Raw genomic sequence first — 26935 nt, forward strand, 5'->3', positions numbered from 1 at the left:
TCAACCATGCTCATTTTAGACTTTCTTCTTTTTAAAGATTTATTTATTATATATATATATATATATATATGAACACTCTTAGCTGTCTTCAGACACACCAGAAGAGGGTGTCAGATCTCATTACTTGTGGTAGTTAGCCATCATGTGCTTGCTGGTATTTGACCTAAAGTCTTTCCAAAGAGCAGTCAATGCTCTTAGCTGCTGAGTCTTCTATCCAGCCCCTTAGCCTTCCTTCTTGTTTAGTTTCTTCAGGGCCAAGAAATGCAGCAGGGATATCCAGTACATTATGGCTATTATACATTTGTATGTGAGTACATATATGCTTGTCCTTTGGGGTCTGGGATACCTCACTTAGAATGATGGTATCTAGACGTATCGATGTACCTCCAAAATTCATGTTGTCATTGTTTTTACAGGCTAAATATAATTCCATTTTGTAAATGATCCATATATTCTGTATCCATATTTTGGTAGAGGTACATCTTAATTTTTTTCTTAGTTTCAAGCTGTTATAAATGAAACAGATATGAACTTAGTGGAGCACATACCCTTGTGGATAGATGGCTAAGAACATATTCTAAGTGTAACACTTCCTCCAGCTAAGTCTTAAGCTCATAAAAGGAGTAGGCAATGTGTTTCCTAGTTGCAAGAAGGAACTTTTAATAAAACCTGCTGCAAATGTGGTTTAAGTGACGCAAAGTCCATCAACTTAGAAGTCAAACTTGAGAGGATCATTCATATGGTATGTCTTCTGAAAACTGATAGATGATAAATTTCAAGATTATGGATTATTCCTGTATGGTTTCAGTTTGGCACTATTACACCATTCTTTTGTACAGTCAGCACCCCAGGGAAGTTCATTGCAGTGAAATTATGAGGATGATGCTTGAGTTGCATTTTGCGAACACAACTTGTTGGGATAACTAAGGTATTGGTAAATCTGCCATTGAAAGATGTATACAGGGAAAGGAAGTAGACAAACTGTTAAAAGATGTGACTTTCAAGATTTTTCCTTGAGTGTCCAAGGAGACTTTAGACATTTGATCAGTGTAGGAGCTTCTGCAGACTGCTAGGATCACTGAAGAAAGACTGAATGAATTTACATCATACGATGAACCTTTGCCTATAGTGATCAGGGTATGTAGTTGATTGAAACAAAAAGTTCCCAGATAGGATGATGTCTTTGGCCGCTTGTCTGTCCTGTCTGTCTTTCTTTGTGAAGCTTGTGGAAAAAATTCTGGTAGGAGCCATTGCAGATACCTTCCAGGAAAGTGTTTGTAGAATGAAAATTTTATTTTTTCTCTCTTTTTTTGCTTTTCCAATAATTTATATATTCATTGTCACCCTTATCACTATCCCCATTATATGTCCCTTGATATGGCAGAGTCCCTCCCCCAGTCTCCTCTGTTTTTCTTTGAGAGGTTGTGGGGCCCCCAGGTATCCCCAAAATTGGTGCATCAATTCTCTTGTGAGTTAAGTGCATCCTCTCTCACTGAAGCCAGACATGGCAGCCCAGTTAAGGAAACAGATTCAAAAGATATCCACCCCCCCCACACACACACAGCTATAGGGACATCCACTGCTACAGTTGTTATTAGACGACCTTCTGAGCCTCTGCGCTGCACATCTGCTATATATGTGCCAGGTGACTTAGTCCGTCCTGTGTATGCTATTTGGTTGGTGGCTTAGTCTCAGAGTGTCCCCAGGGGTGCTTGTTACTTGAGTCTCTTGGTCTTCCTGTGGAGTTCCTATCCTCCTCAGGGATTTCAATCATTCCACAAACTCTTCCACAAGAGTCCCCAAGGTCCATGCAAGGTTTGACTCTGGATTTTTTCAGCTTTTTCAGTCAGCTGGGGGGGGAGGTGGATCCACTCAGTGGACAATTAATCAAGGCTTCAGTGTGGGAGCATAACAGAGTGTCATTAATAATGTCATGGATTGGTGCCTGTCCATAGGATGGCACTCTCAAGTGGGGCAAATTTTCTTTGGCCATGCCCTCAGTCTCTGCTCCAGATTTTACCCAGCGTTTCTTGTAGAGGGAAAACATTGTGTCCTTGGTGTGTTCTGTGTTGTGGTTGAAACTGACCCTTCAACGTTCTTTTCATGCTCCCATATATTCACTATAATCTCTTTCTTTAAATCATGTAAAATACAATAGATACATTTGCTAATCAGTGATAATCTATTTTACAAGTCTAGTTGTTTTATATTTTTATATTTATTTTATTCTTTGTTTTTCTTTTCTAAAACAAAATTCGCTGTGTAGCTTTGTCTGTCGTTAAAGTAGTAGAGAAACCACAAAAGACACATGTCTTGCATTTGTAATATAAGCATATTTTTGTGCGGTTTTTCTTTCTTTCTTTTCTTTTCTTTTTTTTTTTTTTTTTTGGATTTGGTTTTTTCGAGACAGGGTTTCTCTGTGTAGCCGTGGCTGTCCTGGAACTCACTTTGCAGACCAAGCTGGCCTCGAACTCAGAAATCCGCCTGTATCTGTAATCCCAGAGTGCTGGGATTACAGGTGTGCTCCACCACCGCCCGGCTCCGTGTTTTTTCATCCATATCTTTAGGATTGAAATTTGACCAAATGTTATAGATTAAACTTCATATTTCTGCCAGATGAATACAGATGTTCTGTGAATTTATCATTCTTTGTAGGAACTTTCATAAAGAACTTTGAGTTCAGTATCATTTTTTTCCCATGGTTGTTTTTTGTAGGGATTGAGGGTCTTAAAATATACATTTTAGTCTCCTAGAACACATTACAAAGGCCATGCCGGAGTCTAGCTAAATGGCATACACCTGCCTGTGCCTCTGTGATTAAAGACATGAGAAAATACACCCAGCTTGCCCATCATGTTTGTTGTTAGCAATTGTTCATACAATTTTTCAGATGTGTGCTCGGTATTGTGGATCTGTTTCCTCTGCATCTCCTTCTCAATTTGCATTTCTCTGGCAAAGCTGTATCCTACTCAAAGTGTTCAAAAGTAACACAGTTGTATCTTATAATTAAAGCTCCTTCTAAAATGACACAGTAATTATAAATTCTGAGTCAGAAAATAAGCAGAGCAAGCACGAGAATTATATGAGTATATATTTGAGAAAGCATATATTTATTTTCTGGTGATGTTAGTATCATGCTTTTTGTTGTACACTTGTATGGGATATTTAGGATGCAGTGACTTTTGATGATGTACATGTGAAATTCACTGAGGAAGAGTGGAATTTGTTGGATCCTTCGCAGAAGAGTCTCTACCAAAATGTGATGTTGGAAACCTACCTGAACCTCAAAGCTGTAGGTAAGACTGTTATTTTTTTTTTTCAGAATGAAAAAATGTTTTTTGGTTATTGATGATCTTCTATTATTTTAACTGTATGAAAATTGAGCTGAATAATTCAGCTTTACTGAATTTTCACTGAAACTTTCACAGTACAGTTAAAATCCACAGTATCTCTAATTTTGCCTATTTTCCAATAGTATATCATTCATTTTCTTGTACTGTGTTTTAGGCTATAATTGGGAAGACCATCATCTTGAAGAACATTTTCAAAGTAGTAGAAAACATGAAAGGTAATTTTCATGTGCAAGCTTATACAAAATTGTCTCTGAGGAAATTTTAATATCTTATTGAATCTCTAGTTAAAAGCAAAATAACAGTACTTTAAGTGTAGCTATGATTATAATATTCTTACAAAACCATGTACCTCAAAATCCAATATCTGCTTTGTGTATCCATTTGATAAATAGCTCCATTAGAGCTATGCTGTGGGCTTGACATTCTGTATAGCCTCAAAGTATTTAGAAATTGCATAATTAATAATGATAAATCTATATCCAAAACATTCTAATAAGCAATTAGTCCATAGAAAGTTTGGTGATACTCATATTCTTGTAGTAATATCGTTAAGTTTGGTGAGAGAGCATTTTATGAGTATCAAGAATATTGTTGTGGAGAAACATTAGACTACATTGCACATGGTATGAGAAGCAAAAATTCAAACAGTGTGAATGCAATGTGTAAAACTTTCATTTATCATTCTTTTATATTAGGTATATCATGTGTCACAATGGATACAAATGATGTGAGCATAGGCATATTGAAAGACAAAATATAAAATTTTTTGTTCTAAAACAGGAAGATACATAGTATTCTGACTTTGATAGAAAATAGGAATGTGAAAGATATTTGCAATTAGTTGGTTTTCTATTGTTACAGGGAATATCCCAAAACTCATAGTTTAGAAAACCTTTATGGGTATTAAGAATTTGAAAATTCTTCTGTGTGTCCTAGTTAATAGTCAAAAGTGTTGTAATTCACACGAGGGGAGAAAATATGAATACAATCAGTGTTATAAAGATCAGAGTTGTTCTTTCTTCAGATAGCTAAAATACATCATATAAAAAGAGGGTGTTATAAATATGAGCCATGTAATAACTATCATAGGGGTCTTGAACTACACATGGTGAGGGAGAACACCATGAACATATAAATTGCTAAAACCTTAAGATCTGCTGCTTCTTTACCATTAGACAAATTGTAAACATAATTCATATTGATTAAATGATTGATCAGAGTATGAATGTGGTAAAGATTTCACATGTGCTAATTATCGTTGCAGGCATGTAAGAAGATATACTGGAATGAAACTCTATGAGTGTCTTATATGTGGTAAAGCCTTTACAAGATCAAGTCATCTCAAATATCATAAAACAACACATACTGGAGAGAAACCTTATGAATGTAATCAATGTGGTAAAGCCTTTGCAGCTCACAGTAATCTCCAAACACATAAAAGATCACATACAGGAGAGAAACCTTATGAATGTAATCAATGCGGTAAAACTTTTGCACATCACAGTACTTTCCAAAATCATAAAAGAACACATACTGGAGAGAAACCTTATGTATGCAGTCAATGTGGTAAAGCCTTTGCACAGCACAGTCATCTCCAAAATCATAAAAGAACACATACTGGAGAGAAACCTTATGTATGCAGTCAATGTGGTAAAGCCTTTGTACAGCACAGTCATCTCCAATATCATAAAAGAACACATACTGGAGAGAAACCTTATGAATGTAATCAATGTGGTAAAGCCTTTGCACAGCACATTGCTCTCCAAATACATAAAAGAACACATACTGGAGAGAAACCTTATGAATGTAATCAATGTGGTAAAGCCTTTGCACATCACGGTAATCTCCAATATCATAAAAAAACACATACTGGAGAGAAACCTTATGAATGTAAACAATGTGGTAAATCCTTTACAAGACCCAGTGATTTCCAGTATCATAAAAGAACACACACCGTACAGAAAACTTATTAATGCAATCAATGTGGTAAATTGTTTTCACCTGGGATAAGTCTCCAAATTCTGTGTGCTGAAGAGAAACATAATGAATATGATCATGAATGAAGTGGGAGTTAGGAGGGTATCATGGTAGGATATGAAAGACATGGGTGCTTGGGATTATTTCCACTCTGGAAATTTTTTTTTTTTTTATGCTTTTGCAAAGAAGTTTGCTATCCTCGTCTGAAGAGTTTCCTTGAGGTTAAGGTAAAGATGTTTACATTAAATGTATTGACAAAGTAAGTCATGAAAATCACCGCATAGAATTTGGCCTGAAAATTTTTAACAAACATAGAAACTAAGAAAGGAAAAATAAAAAAAGAAAGGTTCAAAATACAAGGCATCATCAGGAAGTTGAATGAAGTTTAATCTTCTGATCAAGGATATTCAATGGCATTAAAGGAATGGTTACATTAGAAAAAGATTGCATTCAGCTAAGCATATGGATTTGCAGTTGTATGAAAAAGAACTGTATCATGTAAGGAATTTTTATTACCTGGTTACTGTTTTGATGTAGACATATGAAGATACAATTATGTGTCAAATTACCAAGAGATAGATTTGGATTCTGGGTTCTGAATTTAAAATATAAGCAGAAAGGCTTAGTTCCAGGCATGGTGTTACATGCTTTTTAACCCACCATTCACGAGACAGAGTCATGCAGATTGTTGAGATCAAGGTAGATCTCTAAGCAAGTTCCAGGAAAGCCAAGATTAGGCCGTGATATATTTGAAATATTGAAAGCTGCTGATAAAGTAACAGAAGGAGCTGTGTTCCAGGCCCAGTGAGCAGCAGAACTCAGCAGCTCGGTCTTAAATGGTAATAATACAGAGACAATTGATGCTGGCTAGCTAGTAATTAGAGGTGATGAAGAAGAAATCAGCATCACTGTGGTGAAAACTGATTGCTATTTTCGGAGTGACAAAAAAGGTGTGCTCTAGAGATCACCAAGGTTGGACATAATGGTGCAACTGGGCTTTGTCATGTGTAAGAATAACCCAGGTGGTATTAAATGTGAGTTCATGAAGTTGTCATGTAGAACAGCTGAAGCTTGGCAAGATCCAGTTATCTCCAAAGACATAAAATGACACATACAGGAGAGAAGCCTTATGAATGCGATCAATGTGGTAAAGCCTTTGCACAGCGTAGTAAATTTCAATATCATAAAAGAACACATACTGGAGAGAATCCTTATGAGTGCAATCAATGTGGCAAAGCCTTTGCATGTCACAGTAATCTCCAATATCATAAAAGAACACATACTGGAGAGAAACCTTATGAATGTAATCAATGTGGTAAAGCCTTTGCACAGCGCAGTGATCTCCAAAGACATAAAAGAACACATACTGGAGAGAAACCTTATGAATGCAATCAATGTGGTAAAGCCTTTGCATGTCACAGTGTTCTCAAAAGACATAAAAAACACATACTGGAGAGAAATCTTATAAATGTAATCAGTGTGATAAAGCCTTTGCATGTCACATTGTTCTCAAAAGACATAAAAAACACATACTGGAGAGAAACCTTATGAATGTAATCAATGTGGTAAAGATTTTGCCCGTCACAGTGATCTCCAATATCATAAAAGAACACATACAGGAGAGAAACCTTATGAATGTAAACAATGTGGTAAATCCTTTGCAAGACCCAGTCATCTCCAAAGACATAAAAGAACACACACCGGACAGAAACCTTATTAATGTAATCAATGTGGTAAAGTGTTTTCACCAGGGATAAGTCCCCAATTCTGTGTCCTGGAGAGAAAATTAATGAATATGATCATGAATTAAGTGGAAGTTAGGAGGGTATCATAAAGTAGGATATGATAGACATGGGTGCTTGGGATTATTTCCACTCTGGAGATTTTTTTTTCTTTGTTTGTTTCTTTTTTTCTTTTTCTTTTTTTTTTTTTTTTTTTTTTTATGCTTTTGCAAAGAAGTGTGCTGCCCTCGTCTGAAGAGTTTCCATGAGGTTAAGGTAAAGATGTTTACATTAATTGTATTGACAAAGTAAGTCACAAAAAATCAGCGCATAGAATTTGGCATGAACATTTTTAACAAACATAGAAACTAAGAAAGGAAAAATAAAAAAAGAAAGGTTCAAAATACAAGGCATCATCAGGAAGTTGAATCCAGTTTAATCCTGTAATCAACGATATTAAATGGCATTAAAGGAATAGTTACATTAGGACAAGACTACATTCAGCTAAACATATGGGTTTGCAGTTTTATGAAAGAGAACTGTAGCATGTTAGGAATTATTATTACCTGGTTATTGTTTTGATGTAGATATATGAAGATACAAGTATGTGTCAAATTGCCAAGGGATATATTTGGATTCTGGGTTCTGAGTTTAGAATATAAACAGAAAAGCTTAGTTCTAGGCATGGTGTTACATGCTTTTTAACCCACCATTTATGAGGCAGAGTCATTCAGATATTTGAGATCAAGGTAGATCTCTAAGCAAGTTCCAGGAAAGCCAAGGTTAGGCAGTGATATATTTGAAATATTGAAAGCTGCTGATAATGGAATAGAAGGAGCTGTGTTCCAGCCCCAGTAAGCACCAGAACTCCGAGAATTTTATCATGAAGTGGTGTTGAATATTGTCAGAGAATTTTACATTATCTCATGAGATGATCAATTCTTGGTTTTTCTTACACTTTAATCCCATTTTGTTGAACCATCACTGTTTCTAGAATGAAGCCTTCCTCACTGTTAATGGTGGACGATCTTTTGATGTGTTTCATATTTTATTTTATTTGTTTTATCTTTTAAGTATTTTTGAAAATGTGGTTTTAGGGATAATTGGTCTGTAATTCTCTTTAATTGCTCAGTCTTTCCTGATTGGATATATGAGTAATCAGGGGTTCAGAAAATTAGTTGACTAATATTTATTTTGTTTCTATATTGTTGAATACACTGAATTCTTGTTAAATCCTCCTTGAAAGTCTGGTAGGACTCTACCCTAAAACTCATAGACGTGGGCTAACATTGGGGACATATTTTTAATGAATTCTGTTTTCCTTCATGTTTATGTCAGTTTAAGTTGTTTTTCTCTAGTTTAATTTTGGGATGTGGAATCTATTGAGGAAGTTAGCTATTTCTTTTAGAATTTCCAAGTTGGTGGAATCCACCCTTTTTAAACTATGTCTTTACGACTCTCTGGATTTCTTCATTACCTGTTAATTAATCCCCCATTTCATTTTAGATTCCATTAATTTGTATATTCTTTATCTTTGAATAGGGGTTTGTTTATCTTGTCTAATAAAAGGATCAAAAGACCAACTTCATGTTTCATTAATTCTTTGAATTGTTCTCTTTCTATTTTATCAATTTCATCCCCCAACTTGAAACTTTCTTGATGTCACCTCCTCGTTTTCTTTGCTCCCTCACTTCTTTTTGTTGTAGCCTTTAAAACATGCTGTTAAATTGCCAGCATGGGAGTTCTCCAATTTTTTTCATGTAGGCATTTTGTGCTGTGAAATTTCTTTTAGCTCCACTTTCATTTTCTTTGTGTTCCATGACATCGTGCATGTTGCATATTCATTTCCAATGAACTCTAGAAAGTCTCTGATTTCTTCCTTTATTTCTGTCTAGACCCATTTTTTCTCAAACATTTGTTTGTAGTCAGTTAGCTGTCCTCCCTCATCTCTTACAACACTGAGACATCAACAGTTTTTTGGCCCAGATAATATATTTTTTCTCATCAGAGAGTGTGGGGACTCCTGGGTCTGGTGCAATCAAGGGCATGAGGAACACAATTTCTAGGGCCCACCCACTGGGCTTTCTTTTTGCTCTTTGGGATGGAGTTTATTCCTTGCTCATCAGAAGGCTCTTCTCCTTATAACTGTCCTCATCGACATGAGAGGTAGCAATGGCACACCAGCCCTTTGTGTCTTGACCCTGGGGAAAAGATAATCTTACCACAGTGAGGAGGGCATGCCTAAGTCTACGAACCCAGAGGAAGCAGACACATCAGAATGGGAAGAGGCCATTTGAAGAACAAGAATTTGTTGTGCCACACCCAGAAGTGGCTGTGATGTCACAGGAAGTGACTGGCCCTAACCGGAAGTGAGTGTACATCACAGGCAGTGACTCGCTTAAAGAGCAAGTGCCAGTTCAATAGCCAGAAGTGACTGTCACTGTCACAGGAAGTAGCCGTGTCTTGATAGGAAGTGACTGTAGCATAAAAGTAAGTAGTCATATGTCATAGGAAGTGACTTTAATGACTTAAATGTCCGTTCTTAGCTGTAATGATTTTTTCAGAGCTGCCAGTTCAGCTTTCTTGGCTGACATTCCTGCCAGTTGTGGTCCTTCCCAAGTGATCTTGGTATTGGACACCACCGATGTCACAGCATACTCCTGTCCATCCTGTATGAAGCTGTTGCCATTGGTAAACCCTGTTACCCTTGCATCTATCTGAGCAGTCATACAGGAGCCCAGCAAGTGAGGTCAGGGTCCAGCAGCAGGGCAACTGAGAAGTTAACCTGAGGGCACTCAAGAAGAGAGGCTGGCAATGAATCATTCTGGCATCATCTTTAATCATGAGTTCGATTGGTTATCTATAATCGATCAATAAACTGAAATGAACACAAATCAATCGGGAACCGATTGTCCATTGATCATTTTTCAGTCATGGACCTATCAATCGTCCCACATGAGCCTCATTGTCCAGAAGCCTATCAGTCACTTGATTATTGATCAATAACAGACTATCAGTCAACGACCAGACAGTCATGAGCTGCCAATCAGTCAATAAATGTTCAATAAATAGTAACCAATTGATTGGTAAATTAATCAATGACAAATATTCAACAAAAGTTAATTGATCCATAATTAATCAACAATCAATATAATTAAACAAACGACAATTATTCAATTACATTGGTCTTTGCTGAACCAAAAACTGACTCGGTTATTTATTGATTGGTTGTGAACTACAGGTTCCTGACTGATTATAAGTTGATTGATTGATTGATTGGTGAAAAATTGGCCATTGGCTAATGCCAGGACCCCTGGTCTGAGTATGCATTCCCCAGGTCTACAAAGGTCACCTGCAGTTGGCAGATAAAGGCTATTTTAAGCACAGGATTAAATAGTCTGAATTTTTCAAAGCATCTAAGAGGTCCTGCATTTTTGTTTTTTTCTCTTTCCACTGTGAAGTCATTTATGAACTGATGAAAAGACTCTATCTGTAAGTTTTAGTAAGACAGAAAGTTGAACTTTATCAAAAAAAAAAAAAAAGCTGTAGGGTTTCCATTTTACTTTTAGGGTTACCCTGGTCTTGTGGTGGGGGAACTTTTGCTTCTCAGGGCCCCCTTATCTCCTTTTTAGGCATCACTCATGGTCTTCTGATTTGGCCTTGGCTAACAACAGGATCTTTCCCAGGTCTCCAGTCTGTTGCTTCTGTCCTCTCATCTGCGTCTCCTCTGCAGTCTGTCCTCCATTAAATACTCTCATTGCCACTATCCTTAAATCTCTTAGACAACTCTTTCCTAAGTACTCCACCCTCTGGGGCTTTGTCTTCACAGCTGGTCTTCCCTGATTAACAAAAGTTCAAGGCACTGCTGCCTTTGCTTCTGGTGATTCAGGGTCCATGGGTGTGTATTGTCAAAAATGTCTCCATGACACAATCTAAAAAAGCTGTAGGGTTTTATTTTCTCTCTACCTAATATTATTCACTCTGAACAAACTTGTGGGCCATCTTGTGGCCACCTTGAGACCTGCCAGCAGAGATGGACGGTGGACAAATGGCCTCCTCTTACCTTCAATAGTGTTACAATCCCAGTCTGTGTGAATTAGGGGAAAGCAAGCACTTTGGGGGGGGGACCCCCAGGTGGGGCCAGGAACCGGCTTCCTGGCATCTTCTGTGGTGAAGGGAACCTGGAAAATATGGTAGACATAGACTGTCTCATATTAATATGTCCATCAAGTCAAAATCACTTCATGAAATCAAAATCACTAGTCAAGGTTCCCCCTTAAACTCACATTTTCAAAGTCATCTTGTTCTGAGAAACACAAATGCAGCACACAAAAACACAAATAAAACCTTCCCTCTCTAAAAGAGATACAAGAAACAACCAGAAAGTGGCACTCATGAGAAAGACCTCTCCCCAAACACAATCCATTTTTTCTTTACATCAGGCAGACATGAGAAATAACGAGGAAGTGGTGCACACCCATAAGAAAAGAACCAGAGTGGTGGGCGTCTCTCTACTGCCCTGAGCCCAGGATAAATTAATGAATTTCCATGAATCATTTAATTTGAATAAATTTGCATATATTAGTAGCTTTTACTAAATGTATGTGGTGTCTGTGAGCATGTGTGTGAAGCTGGAGTATGACGGTGAGCAAGGGGCAAGAAGTGAATTGATGATTGATCAATAGCCAACAATTGACCAATTGATAATTAATACCTAGTCAAAGATCACTGATCAATAACCAATAATCAATCGATTGATAATAAATACCTAATTGATGATCCGCCGATATTCACGTACTTCAGACTGAGTCTCGGGATTCCCCCCTGGTCCTGGCATAGCCACAGCTCCCAGATATGTCTTTACTCACTGAAAACTACCACAGACACAAAATCAAGGCCTCGTTCCCAGAAGGATGTGACACTGTGTAGAATCAGGAAACAGATAAAGGCCCAACCAGAGACAAAATTCAACCACAACCATAAAAATACTCAGCTGGTAATAACACAACTAACCAGCAGGTGGCGCTCGCAGATAACGAATGTGGCACCACTGAGCCCTGGATGGAAAGGATACAGCCTGCAGTAACAAGGACCAACCAGCAGGTGGAGCTCACACACACATTAATTCTTATAGAATGTGTATATATTTGCATATATATGCAACATATATTGGTGTGTGTGTATATTTGCATATATATTGGTGTGTGTATATATTTGCATATATATATATGGAGACTGTAAAATTGCATATATTTATCTTCTGATGGTCACATAGCAGTAAAATAACTCTTAAATACATTCCGCTGTACTTAAACATCAGGATCTTGATCAGCCACCTTCAGAGAATTTTCCTTCTGTAATCGATCAGATCAAATTCACACCCCATAGGCAGACAATTTTTAGGATTTGAAAGAATTTTGAACACACACTCACAACTGGGATGTCTCTATAAAATCCCTTTCCTCAGGACTCAGGATATATTGGGGAAGTGTAGGTTGAAGTATTATTATCCGTGCCAGAGGGGATTGAGAACATGGAAAACAGGGTTTCTAAAACAAGAAAGATGGACGCACATGTGAAATTACAGAGACCGCGGCAGCACGCACAGGGCCTGCACGGCTCTGTTCAAGATGGCGTCTCAATATCAAGAGGGGACCGGAACTGCACCCCCCTTCCAATCTGGTTGACATCCATTTACATAAATCAATATTAATAGTTTCTACAATATATAAAATGCTGTGTGGAATGAAGGATGACGCCGTACTTTGCCGTCTCTCCCGTGAAGTTGAGGATGACATCCTCTGTGTAGACATCACTTTCTAGAACCATCATGGCCGCCAGACGAATGAAAAAGGCGACATGAAAGCTCTCGTCTGGATTAAACATATTTTATCACACTTGCGTTCAGGTGTGGCTTACAAGAATCTCTTGTCTCACGTGCGGGTCATGGTTTCCCGGGTCACCTGGAAGGGAAACTGAGGCTGGGGACAGAGCGACGGGAGAAACATGGAGGCAAGACGAGATTTCCTGCTGCAGACACAAAGTTTCATGGCTGACTGAGAATCTAGAGTTTGGGGGCGACACCCTTCCCCCCCAGGTCCGAGAGACATGGTGGGTGGGCGTCGGCTGCCGCGCTGCCCCACAATGCTCTGCGGCGGGCGGGTGGCCTGCTGAGTTCAGGAAACTGCACATCTGGAAGAGCAATGGACTTCTCCTTTTTCCATGCTCTCCGCCCCAGGTGGAGGAGGCTGGGGGGGAAACTGAGGCCTGGAAATTCCCGCTAAGAAGGCGGAGGGGGAGGGTGTGCTCTCTGAGACACTCCCCCATCTTCCCCTTCCCCTCCCCATCTCTTCTCTCTGTGTCTCTGTCTCTCTGTCTCTCTGTCTCTCCCCCTTCCTTCTGCCTCCCTCTCCCCGCCTTTACGCCTTTACCCCAGTCACTCCTCCCCTCGCCACACCCTAAAAACACTCTACTCCACCCCACACCTGTCCTATGGTCTGGGCCTGGATGGGCGGGACTCTGTGTAGACACGCCACATTCTGAGCCACGCCCACCTTCCCTGTCAGCGACGCCAACAATGAAGTCCAGTCTCACCGAACCCCGCCCCCATCCACTGTAAGTGACGCCCAGCTGTGCTGAGCCCCGCCCACCGCCCCTTTCAGTGACGCCCACAATGACACCCAGTCTTGCTGGGTCCCGCCCACCTTCCCTGTCAGTGACGCCCACAGTGACACATAGTCATGCTGTGAGCACCACCCACCTCCCCTGTCACTGACCCCACAATCATGGTGGTTCTGTCATTTTCCAGGAACTCCATGCGCTGTCCACACCCTTAAATGGTTGTGTGTGGTGATGGTGGTGTGGGAACGCAGGGGATGGGTCCCTGTACATCTAGTGCACACACTGAATATGTGTGGTTTTACCTAAATTGTCACCACACTAGGCGCCTTCCAGATATTCAGTGGATATCTGCGGAGACTCGCCACGCCTCCTGTCAGATTTTAGTTTGTCTATAATATTTATATACATAATATTTATATATAATATTTACATATAATATATATAATGTTTGTATATATAACATTTTATATATTATTTGTATATATAATATTTATATAATATTTATATAGATTTTATTTTGTATGCTAATAAAATATTTAAATAGGCACAATTTAAATAGGGGCATGAGACTGTCTCTATTTGTGGTATATATATATATATATATATATATATATATATATATATATATATATATATTATATATATGTGTGTGTGTGTGTGTGTGTGTGTGTACAATAAATCTTTAAAATAAAAAAGAATGTGTCAAAGCTGTGGTACAGAGCTCTTGCAGAAGCCATGCCTTATGCTAAATAAAGCTCTTAAGAATATTGTATATATTTACATATTTATTCAAATATACATTTATGTGTTTATGTATTTTTGTATTTTATATATATTTATATATTTTATACTTTAAATAAATGATATATGTATAAAAATAATTATGAAATATAAATATATATAAATATAGAATGTATTTTTATAAAAAATATAAATATAAAAATATATAAGCATTTTAAAATAAATCTTTAAAATAAAAAAACAATTGTATAAATATTGTAGTGGGGAGGTCTGGCAGAAGCCATGCCTTATGCTAAATAAAGGTGTTAAGAATGGCATATATTTTTACATATTTATTCCTATATTCATGTATGTATTTATGTATTATATATTAATTATTTATTTTTAATATAAATATGAAATATAAATATATATTTATATAAACATATATTTATACATTGTGGCCTCAGGCCATATTTATATTTATATATAGTTTACATATATATTTATATATAGTTATATAAATATAAATATATATTTTATAAAAAAAATAAATATAAAAATATATCTTTTGAAATAAATCTTTAAAATGAAAAAAGCACGTACATAGATAAGAAGGAGGTTTTGCAGAAGCCCTGCCTTACGCTAAGTAAAGCTCTTCAGAATAGAATCTTGTGAACTACCTACAGAGGGAAAATGGAAAGAAATTGTAGACTTCCATGAAGACAGCAGAATCTATCATACAATAAGACATACTTGAGAGGTGTCTCATAGACAATGCTACACTAGGAGATTACACCATATCTCAACAACATTACTGCCCAAGCCTACAGTGGCCTTAGGACTGACAACCGCAGCCCCATATGGTGGACAGAGTAGGGCTCTGAGGATATAAATTGTCCTGAAGGCCCTGGCCCCAGACCATTACCAGGTCTCCTAGGATATTCCTGGCTTTAGACAAGGAGCTCTATTTTATTCTCAGTACATTGTGGCCTCAGGAAAAGATCCCAAGGCCTAGGCTCCAGGCTGTTATTGGAGGACCTTAAGGAAAGACATGTTGGATAAGGATAGCTCACCAAACAAAGTCTCTCTCTCTCTCTCTCTCTCTCTCTCTCTCTCTCTCTCTCTCTCTCTCTCTCTTTCTCTCTCTCCAAAACCCCTCTCAATTGTGTATTTTTACTTACATTACAAATGTCGCCCAACTCTCCTGTTCCACCTCCCAGCATTCTTTACCCGATACCCCTCCCTTTTTACTTTGAGAGGTGCTCCATCACCCCACCTCGACTACTGCTATCCATGCACCCAGAACCACCTCACATCTGCCATTCTCCTTGACAGCATCAAGTCTCTGCAGGATTAGGTTATAGTCTCCCACTGAGTACAAACAATGCGGTCCTCTGCTACATATGTTCCTGGGGCCATGCACCCGTCCATACATGCTCTGTGGTGGAATGCTTAGTCTCTGTGAGCTCCCGGGGATCTGGGTCACTAGACACTGCTGGTCTTCTTAAGGGATTGGCGTCTCTCAGAGCCTCTTCCTTCCTTCCCCTAAGTCTTCCCCTAACTCTGACCTGAGTCCAATGATTGGCTGTAAGTATTTGCATCTGTCTCTGCTGTTGTTAGAGCCTTTCAGAAGACAGTCGTGCTCAGCTCCTGACTGCGAGTGCATAGGTGTTCTCCCTCTCAAATGGCTGTCAGCTAGTGTAGTCTTTCAACTGAGGAAGAACTGTGCTTTTCTCAATTAGAAAATGGACACTTGAGGCACAGCAGGCCTTAATGTTGGTTATGATGCTGTAATGACCCATGGAAATGCTTATTACAGTCCTGATTTTTGCTATGAGCATGTGCAAAGAAATGGATACTTGTGTTGTACATTACAGTTGTCTCACCTGTTATGGTTTGCAGCCATATATCTAGACAAACCAGGGAAACAAATATGTGAATCCTAGCATCCTAGTCTCTAGCCAGACGGCTTAGCACACTACTCACCTGTGGGGTGTTTTTGAGGCAGTCCTCTATCAAGTAAATGCTACTTACTGTCACTATTTCCTAAGCTTGGTAAGTCCTTTAATTATAAATTCTACTCTTCTGCATCACAGGTTAATATGGTAGTGCTCCCCAATATATGAGATGCCTTTTAACAGATCTACACAATTAACTGCAGGTGGATATTACACATAAGTGGCAAATGCTGAGGGCAGGGCTTGTATAAGAATCAAAAGATACTAGGGTTGTACATGTTTGGCATCCTGCCCATGACATTTCTGCAAGCAAGCCTCTGGTCCAAATGTTTTGAGCAGATTCAGCCCTGGTAGTGAAGTTATTCAGAGGTCACCACCTGATGAACCAAATGAGGAACACCACAAGGGACCTCAAAGATGGCCACATCTGGGTACATGTGATTGATGCTTCCCATCCAGCGCCAGGGAGGACCCCCCACCCCAGCTCCAGTACTCACCCACTTTCTCCTCTTCATGGAGATAGACCCTGTGCTCAACGTGTGTCAAAAATCGAACTTTCTTGATGTCACCACACGTCAGCCAAGAACATCATTCACAGCAGGACACAGAGAGTCATTCAAGCCGGTTAAGCTAAAACAAACTTCAACAAGGCACCAGGAAGAACTTCCCTCTCAGTCTGATTGGCAGGTCTGCCTGGTATCCTTGATTGGCCAGTGAGTCTTACCTGTCCTCAAGGTTAGAATGTGCTTCCAGTCCTGTGCTAGAACTTTCTTATATTTCAGGTTAGGTTTGCACTCCCATAGCATTTGTGCCTGTCCTCCAAGAATGTCATCCATCTGCACTCCCACCCAGCCCTGGAGGAGGACACACCATTGCAACTGAGGCTGTGAGGGGTTGTTCAGCTGCTTTCTCTTCCCCTTTGTGAGCAGTGATCCTGCACTCATCATGACCTGACTTCATAGCTTGTTTGAGAATTCCGCACAGCATTTTCCCTTCTTCTTTCTGATATCTAGGGGGATAACCTGTTACTTGACTTCCACTGGAGGTATAAAGCTGGCTCATCAAAAGAAGAAACCCAGTTAAGAGTCCAGGCTCTTAACATTAAAGAGGGATTTTAGGACACATGTGTTTGCTATGTGGCTTCATACTATTCCCTCCTACTAGATGATACATATGAATAAAAACTGGGAGAAAACCAGGAAACAGATGACAACCACTGTGGAACACTATTTCTACTCAGCACATCTTTCTCAATGGCAAGGTGGGGAAAAAACCCACAGTTGTTTTAACACAGATTCTCTAGATAAAAATATCTCATAGAGAGGGTGAATTTTTCTGTATATGTAGAAAGAAGATTTATTATAATGTCTCAGAGACAGTTGTCCTCTTCTTCTAATAATGGCTGTCTGCCAAGGCCAAGGGAAACTTCAAAATCAAGGACTTATCTTCCAGTGAAAGGGAGCTGCAATTTCCCTGAGCCCAGCATGAAGCCAGAAAATAAAACTCTTGTTTCCTAAAGTCACTACTTTAAGTTAATAGCCTGGGCACCCTTCCCCTTGTGAGTCAGATTGATATCTCCACTGCACCTGAGGAATGAGCTATGCAACTTATTAACCTTGATTACTGGAAGGGGAAGGCAAGTGCTCTGAGGAAAGCTCAAGCAAGGTCTGAATTTAGGTCCTGTTAAGTGCAGGGTCATTGCTAACAAGGAGAGTAGCAGGCAGCTGACTAGCCTGAGGTGGAATAGTGGGTCCTTCCATAGGGCTGCTTGGTGTGAAAGTCCTCTTGCAAGGCAGGGCACAAATGCTAAGAGAGTGCAACGCACTCCTAAGATCTGTAAAAAAAATTTCACCCTGGACTAGAGGCAGAATTTAACTGTAAGGAGTGGTAAGGCTTACTGGCCAATCCAGAACTCAAGCCAGACTTGCCATTCAAAGAAAGAGGCGGGATCTTCCGGGTACCTTTCTTCAAGTTCCCTGTGGCTTTGCAGACCAGGATAGTTCACTCTTTCCTGATCTGAGCTCTGCTGTTCTGTGTTGTGCTGTGAGGGGACCTCGGGGAAGCCCTGAAATCTGAGCATGGTAAGCACAGTATATTGTCCCACAATGTGGAGGAAGAGGTGGCTATTCAGAGGGTGCTGAGGTGCAGGCTCCTATCAGTGGTTGGATGGGAAACAGCAGATAGATGTGACTACCTGTGCGGTTTCTAGTGATGCTTCTTACTTGCTAAATAAGATGGTGACCTCTGAATATCATTACTATCAAGGCTGGATCTTCCCAAATCATTTGTACCTTTGGTTTGCTTGTAGAAGCATCATGGATGCTTTTCTCGATTCTGAAGGATATGTCCAAAACATTTTGTGTTTTAAACTACACATTGAGAGGGCAGGTATGAAACTCATAGGTCTATTTTAACCTATGATATGTTTTTGTTTCATTTTTTTATTACAGTTTTCATATTTCTTTACATGTATAGTGTTTTGGATATTTTGTGGCAAGGGCACTTTTTTGTTTCACTCTATTTGGTATGTTGGATGCTTCATGTACCTTAATAGGAATCTTTATCTTTAGAGATTATTCATGTAAGATTTCATTAAAACTATTTTCTTGACCCTTGAGCTGATATTCTTTTATTGCAGTCAGTTGAAGTCTTTGCTTTTGATACATTGTGGTGTTCCTTGTTATTTAGTGCCATTAAAATTTTATACACAAATTATTTTTTGACCAATAAGTCCATTTATTCTATTTATCTTACTTTCTTGTTCAGTGTGTGTGAACCTTGCCTCTGTAGTTGTCAACGTGCAGGCAATTTCAATGTCCTGCTCTCAGGGACTGAGCACCTGCTTAAGTCATTACCTGCCTCCAACAACTGCTGCTGTTGTCAGGTGTGCTTTATAGACATGGAGCACTAACTTCAGCTGCTCTCTATATTTGTTTCCTGTTTCTGTTCTCTACACAAGCCCCTGCTATAGTCTTTCTCTACTCTCATCCCAGGCTCTCTGCTCCCTATATGTGTTCCAGTCCACACGTCTTCTTGTGCACCCCTATCCCTTCCCCAGGTTCTCACTCCTCTCCTTTCCACAAAACAACTTATTTTGTATCAGTACTCTTGCACGTTTTATTTTTTGAGGACCTGCTGTGATAGGACACCTTGCATTTCTTGTTGACATATTTTCGTGGCTTATGCTAATTATATTCCTATGCTGTTATCTAAGTATCTGGGTTTGTGGTGATATGTCTAGATACTTGTCTCTGGGTTTGTCTTGTTTAGGTGGTAATTTTATTCCCAAGGTATTGTTTACTGTCTGTATTTTCAGAGAATATTTACTGTGTTTTTCCCATTTTACTGATCTGTGTCGTGGGTATGTTCAAGAGGGAATGCTTGCTAATGTTGAAATCTGGCAGAATTCTCAGGCAGGAAATTATGATCTTAACAATCCACCAGGAGACTTAGTCAGGAGAGAGGTTATGCTGTCTCTGGATTTTGTACAGTGTTAGGTAGAGCTGTGTAAATTGCATGTGGGGTAATAAATAGTGTGGTGAATCTTATGGAAAGCCTAACTTTTCTCCTGGCAGGCATGGCATGTGGTTGGAAAAGGAGTGTACACTCCTGTCTACTGGAAGAGGAAGGGGTTATTCTGTACCATTTTATATTGGAAAGATAGGACGTGTTTTCTGATTTTAAAAGATTCAACTTTCTAGATATTGCCTTGAGTGTCAGAAGACACTTTAGACATTTGAACCGTGTAGGAGCTCCTGCAGACTATTAGGATCACAGTAGACTGAATGCATTTTCATCACAGGATAAACGTAAGCCTATAGCATCCATGGTCAGAATGCAGTTCATTGGGTCACCTGGGTATCCCCAAAATGTGGGTCTTCAATTGTCTGCTGGGTTAAATGCATCCTCTCCCATTTAGGCCAGACATTGGAGTACAGTTAAAAGAACAGATATCAAAGATAGGCAGCAGCTTTAGGGACACTGCCTGTTCCAGTTGTTGGACGGACCTCATGAAGATTAACCTGAACTTAAGGCTGAACTAACACTTATGTGCCAGGGGCCTTAGTCCAGCCTGTGTCTGCTATTTGGTTGGTGGCTCAGTCTCTCAGTGTCCCCAAGGTTATAGGTTAGTTGAGTCTGCCAGACTACCTGTGGAGTTCCTACCATCTTCAGGGCCTTCAATTCTTCCCCAACTCTTCCTTAAGCATCTACAAGGTCCATCCCTTGTTCACTTTGGTTCTCTGCAGCTATTTCAGTCAGCTGCTGGGTGAAGCCCCTCATTGAACACTTATGAAAGTCTCCTGTCTGGGAGCATAACAATGTATCCTTAATAATGTTAAGGATTGGAGATTGCCCATACGGTGTGTCTCTAGCTGGACGAGTTTTCATTGGGCATTCAATCATTCTGTGCTCTAGGTGTGTTCCTGACTTTCTATTAGGTGGGAAATATTTTGTCTGTGTGTCTACTGTGCTGTAGTTGAAACTGATCCTTCAGCTTTCTTCTCATGCTCCCATACAGTCAATATTTAAACTCGGTCCCTGAATCACATAAGATGCTTTAGCCCTATTTACAATTAATGCTAAGTTATTTTGCAAGCCTGGGGGCTTAATTTTTAATTTTATTCCTATGTTTTTGTTTTTCAACACAAATTCTCTCTGTGAAATTCTTCCTGTCCTCATAGTCGACATAGGGACCACATAAGCCACCTGATATGTTTTTGCACAATAAGTAAATATTTTTGTGCAACTTTTAATCCTCATGTTTCACTTTGAAATTTGGCCAATTATATAGGTTATATACTATTTCTCAAGTTGATATGTGTTCATTACATCAATATTACCGGAGTCTTCAGAGTCCTTGGATTCCAGGTGTGTGATGTTCTTCCGCACACTTGTGATTGTTCTGAAATATTTGAATAATTAATATTTTGCCTATGTATAGGAATATGTATATCATATGTTTCTTCTTTACACTTGTCATAAGATGGTCTCAGAATTCTTGATCTTGAAGTAATTAGTAGTTGATAGTCCCCATGTGAATCTGAGAAATTTACAAACACAATGTGGAAGACCAGCTAGAGCTTTCCACTGATGAGCTCTTTCTCCTGCCTTACATTGCTTATTTATGATCAAAATTTATATTATTATAGTTTCATCTGTTTATCTGTAACTGTTTAAGCATGCATTGCCTTTTAATAAAATTTTATTAATGTTATAGTTTAAACTGTTGCACTTCATGCTTGTACAAGATGAGTACAGACCTGAAGTGAATGTATAGTTCTTGGTGGAAATGTTTAGTAAAGAACTGTGAGTTCTCTATCATTTTTGTTTCATTAGTTGATTTTTGTAGAGATCAAGGGTCTTAATATATAACTTTTGGTCTCATAGAACATATTACATAGGCCATGCCAGCATCCAGCTGTATGACATACACCTGCCTGTACCTCTATGACTAAGGACATGTGCAAATACACCCAGTTTACCCATCAGACTTGTAGTTAGTAATTGTTCATACAATTTTTCAGATATCTGATCAGTATTGTGGATGTTTCCTGTGCATTTCCCTCTCAATTGGCATTTCCCTGTCAGGGCTGTATATTATTCAAATTGTTCAAAAGCAAGACACATGAATTTTATCATTCAACCTCCTTCTAAAATGATACAGTGATTGTAAATTCTGAGTCAAAATATAAGTGGATTGCCAAAATTATATGAATATGTTTTTGAGGAAACATGTGTTTTCTTTACATTGATGTTAGTATCATGCTTTGTGTTGTACACATGTATGGGATATTTAGGAGGCAGTGACTTTTGATGATGTGCATGTGAACTTCACTGAGGAAGAGTGGAATTTGCTGGATCCTTCCCAGAAGAATCTCTACAAAAATGTGATGTTGGAAACCTACCTGAACCTCAACGCTATAGGTAAGACTGTTATTTTATCTAAAGGAAACAAATGTTTATTGGTTATTGATGATCTATCATTTTTATTGTGAATAGTGAAGATTGAGCTGAATAATTCAGTTTCACTAAATTTTCACTGTAACTTTCATGGTGCAGTGAAAATTCACAGTACCTTGATTATTTCCTAATTTCCAATAGTATATCATTCATTTCTGGTACTGTATTTTAGGCTATAATTGGGAAGACCATCATCTTGAAGAACATTTTCAAAGTATTAGAAGACGTGAAAGGTAATTTTCATGTGCAAGCTGATACCAATTTGTCTCTGAGGAAATTTTAATATCTTATGGAATCTCCAGCAAAAAACAAGAGTGTAAAATAACAGTCCTTTAACTGTAGCTATGATTATAATATTCTTACAAAACCATGTACCTCAAGGTCCAATACCTGATTTGGGTATCCATTTGATAAGTAGCTTCTTTAGAGCTATGCTGTGGACCTGCCAATCTTTAGCGCCTCATTGTATTTAGAAACTGTACATTGAATAGTGATAAAGTTATATCCAAAACATTTTAATAAGAAAATCATCCACAGAAAATTTGGTGATACTCATATTCTTGTATTAATCTGGTTCAGCTTGGTGAAAGGGAATTTTATGAGAATCAAGAATATTGTTGTGGAGAAACATTAGTCCATATTGCACATGTTATGAGAAACAAAAATTCAAACAGTGTGAATGCAATGCATAACCTTTCATTTATCATTCTTTTATTAGGTATATCATGTGTCACAATGGATAATAATGATGTGAGCATTGTGATATGTAAAGAAGAAACATAATTTTTTTGTTCTAAAACAAGAAGATAGGTAGTATTCTGCCTTTGAAAGAAATTAGGAATATGAAAGACATTTGCAATTAGTTGTTTTTTTAGCTTTACAGGGAATATCCCAAAACTCATAGTGTAAAAAATCTTTATGGGTACTAGGAATTTGGAAATTCTTCTGTGTGTCTTGGTTCAAAGTCACATGTGTTGTAATTCACACTAGAGGAAAAATCTGAATACAATCAGTGTTATACAGATCAGAGTCTTTCTAACTTTCTTTAGATAGCTAAAATACATCATATAAAAAGAGGGTGTTATAAATATGAGCCATGTAATGACCATCACAGGTGTCTTGAACAGCTCATAATGAGAGAGAACAACATGAACATATAAATTACTAAAACCTTAAGATCTGATGGTTCTTTACCATTAGAGAAATTGTAAACATAATTCATATTGATTACATGATTGATCAGAGTAATGAATGTGGTAATGATTTCACAAGTGCTAATTATCATTGCAGGCATGTAAGAAGTCATAGTGGAGAGAAACCCTATGAGTGTAATATACATGGTAAAGCCTTTACAAGATGCAGTAACCTCCAATATCATAAAACAACACCTACTGGAGAGAAACCTTATGAATGCACTCAATGTGGTAAAGCCTTTACAAGACCCAGTCATCTCCAATATCATAAAAGAACACACAGTGGAGAGAAACCTCATGAATGTAATCAATGTGGTAAAGCCTTTGCAAGACCCAGTCATCTCCAAAGACATAAAATGACACATGCAGGAGAGAAACCTAATGAATGCGATCAATGTGGTAAAGCCTTTGCACAGCGCAGTAATTTTCAATATCATAAAAGAACACATACTGGAGAGAAACCTTATGTATGCAATCAATGTGGGAAAGCCTTTGCATGCCCCAGTACTTTCCGATATCATAAAGTAACACACACTGGAGAGAAACCTTATTAATGTAATCAATGTGGTAAAGCCTTTGCACAGCACAGTCATCTCCAATATCATAAAAGAACACATACTGGAGAGAAACCTTATGAATGTAATCAATGTGGTAAAGCCTTTGCACAGAACAGTGATCTCCAAATACATAAAAGAACACATACTGGAGAGAAACCTTATGAGTGTAATCAATGTGGTAAAGCCTTTGCACAGCGCAGTCATCTCCAATGTCATGAAAGAACACATACAGGAGAGAAACCTTATGAGTGTAATCAATGTGGTAAAGCCTTTGCACAGCACAGTAATCTCCAGTATCATAAAAGAACACATACCGGAGAGAAACCTTATGATTGTAATCAATGTGGTAAAGCCTTTGCACAGCGCAGTCATCTCCAGTATCATAAAAGAACACACACCGGACAGAAAACTTATTAATGTAATCAGTGTGGTAAAATGTTTTCACTAGGGATAAGTCCCCAAAATCTGTGTGCTGGAGAGAAAATTAATGAATATGATCATGAATTAAGTGGGAGTTAGGAGGGTATCATAAAGTGGGATATGATAGACATGGGTCCTTGGGATTATTTCCACACTGGAGCTTTTTTTTTTATGCTTTTGCAAAGAAGTTTGCTGCCCTCGTCTGAAGAGTTTCCTTGACGTTGGGGTAAAGATGTTTACATTAATTGTATTGACAAAGTAAGTCACGAAAATCACCGCATAGAATTTGGCATGAAAATTTTTAACAAACATAGGAACTAAGAAAGGAACAATAAAAAAAGAAAGGTTCAAAATACAAGGCATCATCGGGAAGTTGAATGACGTTTAATCTTGTGATCAAGGATATTCAATGGCATTAAAGGAATGTTTACATTAGGACAAGATTACATTCAGCTAAACATATGGGTTTGCAGTTATATGAAAGAGAGCTATATCATGTTAGGAATTATTATTACCTGGATACTGTTTTGATGTAGACACATGAAGATACAATTATGTGTCAAATTGCCAAGAGATAGATTTGGATTCTGGGTTCTGAATTTAAAATATAAGCAGAAAGGCTTAGTTCAAGGCATGGTGTTACATGGTTTTTAACCCACCATTCACAAGACAGAGTCATGCAGATCTTTGAGATCAAGGTAGATCTCTAAGCAAGTTCCAGGAAAGCCAAGATTAGGCAGTGATATATTTGAAATATTGAAAGCTGCTGATAATGGAATGGAAGGAGCCATGTTCCAGCCCCAGTAAGCACCAGAACTCCGAGAATTTTATCATGAAGTGGTGTTGAATATTGTAAGAATTTTATATTACCTCATGAGATGATCAATTCTTGGTTTTTCTTACACTTTAATCCCATTTTGTTGAACCATCACTGATTCTAGAATGAAGCCTTCCTCATTGTTAATGGTGGCCAATCTTTTGATGTGTTTTATATTTTATTTTATTTGTTTTATCTTTTAAGTATTATTTGAATCTGTGGTTTTAGGTATAATTGGTCTGTAATTCTCTTTTTATCACTCAGTCTTTCCTGACTGGATATATGAGTAATCAGGGGTTCAGGAAATAAATTGACTAATATTTATTTTGTTTCTATATTGCTGAATACACTGAATTCTTGTTAAATCCTCTTTGAAAGTCTGGTAGGACGCTACCCTAAAACTCATAGACGTGGGCTCATATTGGTGACATATTTTTAAAGTATTCGGTTTTCTTCATGTTTATGTCAGTTTAAGTTGTTTATCTCTAGTTTAAATTTGGGATGTGGAATCTATTGAGGAAGTTAGCTATTTCTTTTAGAATTTCCAAGTTGGTGGAATGCACCCTTTTTAAACAATGTCTTTACGACTCTCTGGATTTCATTACCTGTTATTTAATCCCCCATTTCATTTTAGATTCATTAATTTGTATATTCTTTATCTTTTAATAGGGGTTTGTTTATCTTGTCTAATAAAAGGATCATAAGACCAACTCCATGTTTCATTAATTCTTTGAATTGTTCTCTTTCTATTTCATCAATTTCATCCCCCAACTTGAAAATTTCTTGATGTCTCCTCCTTGTTTTCTTTGCTCCCTCACTTCTTTTTGTTGTAGCTTTTAAAACAAGCTGTTAAATTGCCAGCATGGGAGTTCTCCAATTTTTTCACGTAGGCATTTTGTGCTGTGAACTTTCCTTTAGCTCCACTTTCATTTTCTTTGTGTTCCATGAGATTGTGCATGCTGCATATTCATTTCCATTGAACTCTAGAAAGTCTCTCATTTCTTCCTTTATTTCTGTGTAGACCCATTTTCTCTTAAATATTAGTTTGACGTCAATTAGCTGTCCTCCCTCATCTCTTACAACACTGAGACATCAACAGGTTTTTGGCCCAGATCATATATTTTGTCTCATCAGAGAGTGTGGGGACTCCTGGGACTGGTGCAATCAAGGACATGAGGAACCCAATTTCTAGGGGCCACCTACTGGGCTTTCTTGTTGCTCTCTGGGGTACAATTTAGTCCTTCCCCATCAGATCGGTCCTCTTCTTACAAATGGCCCCATGGGTATGAGAGGTAACAATAGCACACCAGCCATGTGTGTCTTGTCTTTTCTCAGCTCTAATGACATTTCAGAGCTGCCAGTTCAACTTCCTGGGCTGACATTCCTGCCAGGTGTGGTCCTCCACATGTGTTCTCGGTATTTGACACCACCGCTGCCCCAGCTTACCTCTGTCCATCCTGAATGAGGCAGTTGCCATTGGTGAACCCCGTTACCCCTACTTCTATGTGAGCAGTCATACAGAGGCCCATCCAGCAAGGTCAGGGTCCAGCAGCAGGGCAGCTGAGTAGTTACACTGGGGAGATTCAAGAAGAGAATCTGGTGACTAGCCCTTCTGGTATCATTTTTACCCAGAA

General features: G+C 38.4%; 2 pseudogenes; both read left to right on the forward strand.

The window, feature by feature from the left end:
* LOC127673193 (zinc finger protein 208-like) overlaps positions 1 to 5233 on the forward strand; it is a 129661-nt pseudogene extending 124428 nt beyond the window's left edge.
* A 163-nt stretch (positions 5234 to 5396) lies between these two features.
* The window catches only part of LOC127673194 (zinc finger protein 120-like), a 28683-nt pseudogene continuing 7144 nt past the window's right edge, over positions 5397 to 26935 (forward strand).

The sequence above is a fragment of the Apodemus sylvaticus genome, chromosome 22 (assembly GCF_947179515.1).
Source record: "Apodemus sylvaticus chromosome 22, mApoSyl1.1, whole genome shotgun sequence".
Lineage (NCBI taxonomy): Eukaryota > Metazoa > Chordata > Mammalia > Rodentia > Muridae > Apodemus > Apodemus sylvaticus.